Consider the following 7997-nt stretch of genomic DNA (forward strand, 5'->3'; position numbering starts at 1 on the left):
ATTAAGGAGGGTGAGAAAATTTTCAAAACTTCTGTTTATATCCAGTAACATTCTATGAAAAGCCACATAAGAGAACAACGTTCTTTTCTTTGTTAGTTTAATCTTTACCAATAATATCTTAGAGTACAAAAACATATTTTTTAATTCATCAGACTCTAAAGTACATGTTTGAATAGAATTTTTGTGTGGTATTTTTTTTTCTTTTATCGTAACCAGTAAGATGGTATTCGAAGATTGCCACTTACAATTCGCTGACTCCAAACGAAACCAACCAAACGAATCATGTCATGAAAGCTGATTCCTTGTATAACTGATGTTGTGCACTTCAGATGCATCCAGCAAAAATACGGAGTAAGAGATATCATATCTATTCCTCAATCAAACCCTCGTATTTTTCAACATTGGACTGAATCTGTTATATCCAAAAGCGTGTATTGATTGGATGGTTGTGGCCATTCCACTACCACAGTTTGATTCGATATAAACAGGATTAAGTACAAAGTTGCTTCGTTTCATATCTACAAACGTATTAAACTTGTGATGTTCGAAACTGTGAAGTGGAAATGAGGACAATATGATTGTCATCTTTTCATTCAATCTGAAAGCCTACAAGATTTTCTCTTATAAATAACAATATATATATATATATATATTTCCATTTTTATCTTATTTATCAGATTTGATGTGTTCATAATGCATTAGTTATATTACTACATCTTTAAGTACATTTATTTATATATAAATTGCTTTCAAATTGTGTGATATTTTAAATAATTCTTTTAACAAATAATATACTTTTCAATTTAACTACAATTAACTAATAATTTTAAATTTATTTAAAAAAATCCTTCCTGAGATAATTTTTAAAATATATACAGAATTTATTAAATTAACTTTATTAAATTTTTATAATAAAAAATAACAATAATTAAAACTCGTGTTCTTGTTTAATGCATAAAAATTACAACTTAAATTATTTTATACATTAACATATTATACAAAATTAACATACATATCTAGTTAGATAATGAGATTAAACAATATGCAGATATAATTTTAAATTAAGGCGCTTATCATCTTAATTTTTCTTAGTTTATTTATTTTTTTTATTTTTTAATGTATTTTTAAGCAAAATAACAACGTTAAAATAAAAAGTTTCAGGTATTTGAAGATCAAACTCACAAACAGTTTATGTGGAAAAAGCATTATATGGTTGTATTTAGACTCAGGTGGCGTTACTTCTAACGCAGATAAAACACTTCACTTGAGCTAGTGAAGTTAAGACTGCGGATAAATGTAGACCTGTCACATTCAAACACTCGAGATTTTAGTACTTAACACTTTAACATCGAATCCTATTCCGAGTTGACAAACATAATTCCATCTAGAAAGACCAGTTTTATAGTTTGGATTGATCGAAAATGCTCTTACTTTTGTCTTTATTTTTTTTTTATGTTTCGTACAAAACTAAATTATTTTATATCACTTTGAGCAAATAGAAAAAATATATAAAGACATTTGTAACTCAAGATTAACTTTAAAACATCTGTAAAAACTATAATAAATCTATAATTTTAACTTTAATTAGCATTTAAATATATTTGTTAGTAGTTGTAAGCTTATCAACGTACTAATTAATAGTTTGATAAGTTTATATAATCATCGTTTTAGTTGCTTTTAGAAATTGTATAATGGTTCAATTTGATTCTAAACTAATCAGAATAATTATTTAACTAAGTTTAGTTAATTATTAAAGTCATTTAAATAATTATTTTGACATATTTTAAATAGTTTCTGGTCTGATCAATACAACTACTTAATGTTTTTAAACTTGTAAAATGACTTTAAATTGGTTCATTCTAACTATTTGCGTACCTTTTACAAGCTGAGAATTTATAATATTAGTTTATTTTCTAGCTTACGAGTTTAAATTTCTTAAAATTACTTATATTATACACGTACTATGCAAAGAACGGACGGATGAAGCAAACATATTAGCGATTCCCGATATAACGAACAGTATGTAGCCTAAAGCTAGAAATAGCACAGTACATCTCATGAATATTTCAACACTTGTTTAAATTTAATAAAGAATTTATAAAATATTCACTTCGATTTCATTTAATATTAAAAACTTTATTTCATTATAATACAATTTTTAAGTAAAAATCTTATTTATATAAAGTTGTAATTTTTTAACGTTTTTTTTTTTTTCATTTAAAGATAAAATAGAAATGGGTTTAAAATTTTGTTGTAGTTATGTGAATATAGTTTAGAGAAAGGAGAGTTTATTAGTCTTCATCTTGTCATTCTGTGCAAACATCATTTCTCCACTTTCCATTAAATTTAGTAAAGAGTAAATGAAAGTTTGTTTATTCTTCATATCAGAAAATTGGCATTCGAATTTTTAATGAGTTTAAAATCTATTTTTGTAAAAAGATTTATGAAATTAAATGATATTTAGAGATCTTAATATCTTTTAATTACATATAGATCATTATTTAATTTTTAATGTAATAAATTTATTAAATTTTTATCGTATTAAAATAATATAAACCTCTAGCTATAAATTTAATATATATTTTAAATCAATCATTTTTCTTATTTTATTTAAAAATATTTTAATTTACAATGATTTAAAATTTATTTTAAAAAAATTATCAATTTTTAAGGTTTCTCTTCTTATTTTTACTTGTTTTAAACAAAAAAAGATAAGTAATAAATAAATATTTTTCCGTTTATAAAACTTAAATTCAATTATTTAATATCCATTATAATGACTAAATAATCTATAAATATTCAACGATCATTTTAAGTGTAATTTTTAATGATTTAAAACATTTTAACACAATGAAAAACGTGGAGAAAATTTAAGTTAAAAACTAAAAAAAAATAATAATAATATAAATGAAGAAACCAAAAACCAATTAATATAAAGTATATAAATGAAAAAGTCGAACAATATTTATATAATATACAGTATAAAAAAACACAGAGAGCTGCATCCTGTAATTGAAACAGTTCTACTTCTAAACACATATAAGTGATATGAGAAATCTACAGGAGAGAGATGGTTAGGAGTCATTAAGAAAAAAAAAAAAAGAGAAAAACAAGTTCAATTTACGAAAAATGTCAACAAAATGTGTTGAACCTTACAGGAGAAGAAAAAAAAATTCAAAAATAAGTTGGTGTAAGAAGAGACACTCTAGGAGGTCTTCTTTCATAAAGTATTAACAATAGTCAATTTTTCTACAAGACTAAAACAAAAGTTTAACTTTATCTTATACTACTTAGTAAAACACAATTAAAACCTCCTACGGTTATACATCTACATATATTATGTACAAGTTTTCGAATTATTTTGTTTTTACTTAACTTCCAACTTTCATCTTTTTATTTTTCCATAAACTAGAGATATTTCTATGTTAATAAGAAAAAACTTATTAATCTGATTACTTTAAAGAGAATCGTGCTTATTTTTTACATATTAAACATTCAAATGAATCATTGAAAAATCTTAATGCACTTTCATAAATTGGCTTATATACATATTATTTATATTATGTTATTAGTGTAGTGGTCAACAAATCTAATCCACATCCATAGAGAATTTGTTTACATCTTCAAGCAATTCTAAACTTATTGTAAGTGTAAAGCATCCTCCTTTCTTCGTATCTCGTCCGTAATAAATAAATAAATAAAAATAGTTACAATTTTATTTATTTTTGCATAAATTTAACGTCTATATATGTATTTTTTTTACCAAATATTTACGTAAGTTTACACACAAACTCAGTAAAAACTGAACGGTAAAAAAAGGCAGAGATGTCAGAATCAAAATTTCAAATTCGATGAAGTTAGCGTGTTGACAAAGTTAAATTTATTCTTAAAATGATTCGTAGCACGAAACGAATGATTTTTTAAAATAAAAATTTGACTTTTTATAGTAAATTCTTTAAAAGAAAATAAAATTTTGTCTATATATTTTGATTTTTGGAATTCGTAAAAAAAAAATATGAAATTGTGTTGCATATTCTTATTTATCTATTTACAATACTTACTTTTAAAAAAAATATTATGCAAATCCAGAAAAATAAAATGCTTTTATATACAAATTGCATTTTATGCTGTTTAAAATAAGATGTTTGTTGTAATATATATATATTTTTTATTATTATAACATGTTTAAAATTTAAAAAAAAAGATGTATTCTGTAGCTAAGATAATTCGTATAAAATTATTTTAAAAAATATTTTTAATGCTAAAATTTATTACTTTATTACTTAAAGTAGGTTTATATTTATTGATATAACGATACTTACAGGGTGGTCCAAAAGTTCGTTAACCATTACGAAAACTAAACTAAAATTCAAATACTTAAATAATCGATTAATTTATATTTTAATCCATTTCCTCAAATTTCGTGAAAGAAAAAAGTGTACCCAAAACACGGTTAAGTGATTTTTGAGCCACTCTGTACATTGAATAACAAGCAAATTACTCATTATTCTTCTATTTATCAGTAAAAATCGCGCTTAAAGGAGAATTGTAGAAACGATTTTAATTACAATCAAAACGCATAATTTTCTTACTTAAAAAATACAACTTTTAGGAGTCAATGCATTACAACTATATTTATAAAGCAGTCAAATCTTCAGCATCTTTATGCAACAAAAGGAATTTTCAGCATCATTAGGATATTAGTATATAAAAATATAGCCGAAAGTTAAGTATAAATTTACAGAAATACTGCTACATTAACAAAGATGCTGCTTTCAGAAGGAAGAAATATAATAAAAAAANCAACTATCATTAATTCTTTTACAGTAGCTTTCTTTCTAATTTGAGGCCAAATATCCATCGTAAACAAAGTACTTGCACTATTAAATATGGACGTAAGGTCACTCATTAGTGCAGCTATCATAACTGCCATCATTAATCCACGTAACCCTAAAAGAAAAATTTTAAAATCAATTTTAATTAATGATATAACAGTTGTGTGTAAGAATGTGTCAATATAATGCAAGCTTTTTATTTTCTAATTTACAATGCCCATATACTAAACATTTCATATATTAGAATTTCATAAAATTTTATATTTTGTTTTATTCTTTGGGTTTGTATTAAATGTTATTTTTATTCAAATATGTTTTATTTTAGGATATCAACTGATGAACTATCAACTTGGGTTAAAAACATTTTTGTTTCATTCAACTTTTTGCTGGAGTAGATTTCAAAAGTATTAATTTTTTTTCCTTGGAAAGGCATAGAGGCCCAAACTTACAGCATAGCCTTTGAAAAGGAAGAAAAGAAAAGACTAATAAGAAAGTGTGAAACATGAGACTTCAGAGTGCCTAGGTGGTTTCATTAATTGAAATTAACAAAATGTACAAAACATGGGGCATAGCCCATAATCAAACAGTGAATATAAAAGAATTACAGAAAGGCATGGATGCCGAAGGGGCTACCTCTGGTGAGGCAGGTGTAGCAATATACAAATAGCAGCAACACAAATGGCCAGACACCTAATGGTGACAATGGGGTTGCCAAGTAACAAACAAACCCAAAACAAAATTTACATGAAAATAATAAAAACAAAAGGAAATGATACAAAAACAAGTGGTTGAGCACTTCTCAACCTAGGACCCATGAACAGCCCTCACTTAGGCCCAATGGGTTAACAAACAGTGGGCCTGCAGATGACAGCAACCCGAAAGGGCAAGCACTTCGCTACTGGGGACAGCCGAAAACAAATAAACCCATATGTACAAAAGATGGGGAACATATCCCAACCTTGGGCCCATAAAGCAGCCTATACTTAGACCTGATGAGTAAACAAACAGTGATCCTCAGATGAAAACAACATGAAAGGCCACCCCTGGGACTTGGGAACTGCTCAAATTCAAAGAAAACTTGAACAAAAAAAACAACAACAACATATAACTACAGATAGAAAACTCCCTTAACAGCCTATTGGCCAAGGTACTGTACATAGGGAATGTATTGTACAAGGAAGAGTAGACCAATACTAAGAAAGATGAGGCCGTGACCCCAAAGTCAATGACAAAAGGTCCTCAGAGTGCTGTAGGTCTTTTTGTTAAGAAAAAAGTCTTTAACAGTACAGAGCCAGTGTAGCCCATGATGGTATATGGAGTCGATGAGAGTTTTCTGCTGTGAGGTGTACTTGCTGCACACAAAGAGGATGTGAGCAGTATCTTCTTCCCCAAGTGGGCAGTCACACTTTTTGCTGGAAATCTCCTTAAGTAAAAATGGAAGTTCCCATGACCAGTCGATATTTAGGTGATATGAAAGTCTGGTACAAAGAAGTCCATTTTTTGCCTGTTCTTGATAATCAGAAGAAATTCGTGTGTTGATCTTCCCATGTTTTTGTTGTCTCATCTAAGTTGCCAGCTTTCCATGGTGTGGTTTTTCAGTTCAATATGAAGCAAGCAGCTAGGGAGCTTCCCAAAGGCTGCTTTTCTCTGCAACTGAGCAGCCTTCTTTGCAAGGAGGTCATCCCTCTCATTACTGTCTATGCCCAAGTGGCCCCTTATACACGAGAATGATAATGTAAGGCCTGCCAACTCAAGGCACTGAAGGTAGGTCATGATACATTTAACGATTGTGTACTTAGTATTTAACTTATAAATTTGAAGGAGAGAGGTCCTGCTATTGCTATAGATAACAATTGGATTTTTGAGATTTTTGTGGTGCACTTCCACATACTGAAGTGCCTTTACTATAGCCAGGCTCTCAGCTTGATTTATTGAGCAGTGGCTCTCCAGTTTCAAGAGAGTCATTAATATTAGAAATATAATTTTCAATCTCAAAAACAACAGCTTAGATTATGTAATATAGTTTAGTATATGTTTAGCACATTATTGCTGACAAAAATGCTATAAAAATTAAGATCAATATATTTTTAGAAGGAAAATAAAAATGATCACTTCTTCGTGAACTACTGGATGAAGCTGCTATTTTCAGACAACTGAAATATTATATGTATAGAAATGGCCATTTTCAGCTAATCATAAATTCAAAAATGTAGAAAGAAGATTTAAATTTAAAATTGATTTGTTGTGTTCATTCTGTCCTATACTGAATTTAACAATAATTTTTTATAATATCAACAAAAATTTGTTTTGTTGGAGCTCAAATAGAGCTGATTTTTGTTATAAATAGAATATAAAAAATATTAGATAAATTGGAACATAAAAATTATATTATCATCACGTGTGGTCCTACTCAAAAATTTATCATCAATTAAGCGACACATAAGAATGGTTACGATGATAATATCTTCATCATTAATTGATAAAAGCGACGAATAAACTGCATCGATATTTAATAAATATAAAAGAAAAATCATCTCGTCTATATTAATGGAGATAAAAGAAGAGAGCAATTGTCAATTATTCGGAATCTCGATAGCCAAAATTGAAGAGAAAGATCCAATCTATCATATCCAGCTCTCAGTTCAGTTATTTGTATTGGTCAGTATATCAAATAAGAAAAACTGTAATGAATTGGAGAAGTGCTGGTCTAGTGGGTCTTCCCATGGGATAATGTGCACGTCCGTGTTCTAACATCTGGGAAATCATAAATTTTTCGTCTCTAGTAATCCCTCCTCTCCAGAGATCGTATCCATTTTGATATATGGCCATTTTGCGCCACATCATTTGCCAACTGGTGTACTTTAAGCCTCTCTACACTAAATTTTAATGTCATTCCTTAACTAGTTTGATTAAGTTGAAGATTTAGATAGCAGGAAGCTAACTTGTTAAACTTTAACCATTTAAACTGCATAAATTCTCCTTTCTTATTAATTTCTCTTTAATATTGCATCAATTAAACTTACAGTACATGAAAATTGAACGAGTTTTCTTGCCAAATCATTTTTTGATACGTCGGCAAAAATAATAAATACTAAGTTTATTTAGCAATTTAAAATTTTTTTTAAAAGAATAATATTATTATAACTTAATTATATTTAAAAT

Source organism: Centruroides sculpturatus, unplaced genomic scaffold (genome assembly GCF_000671375.1).
Source record: "Centruroides sculpturatus isolate CEXI.00-Female unplaced genomic scaffold, Cexi_2.0 scaffold102, whole genome shotgun sequence".
NCBI classification, from domain to species: Eukaryota; Metazoa; Arthropoda; class Arachnida; order Scorpiones; family Buthidae; genus Centruroides; species Centruroides sculpturatus.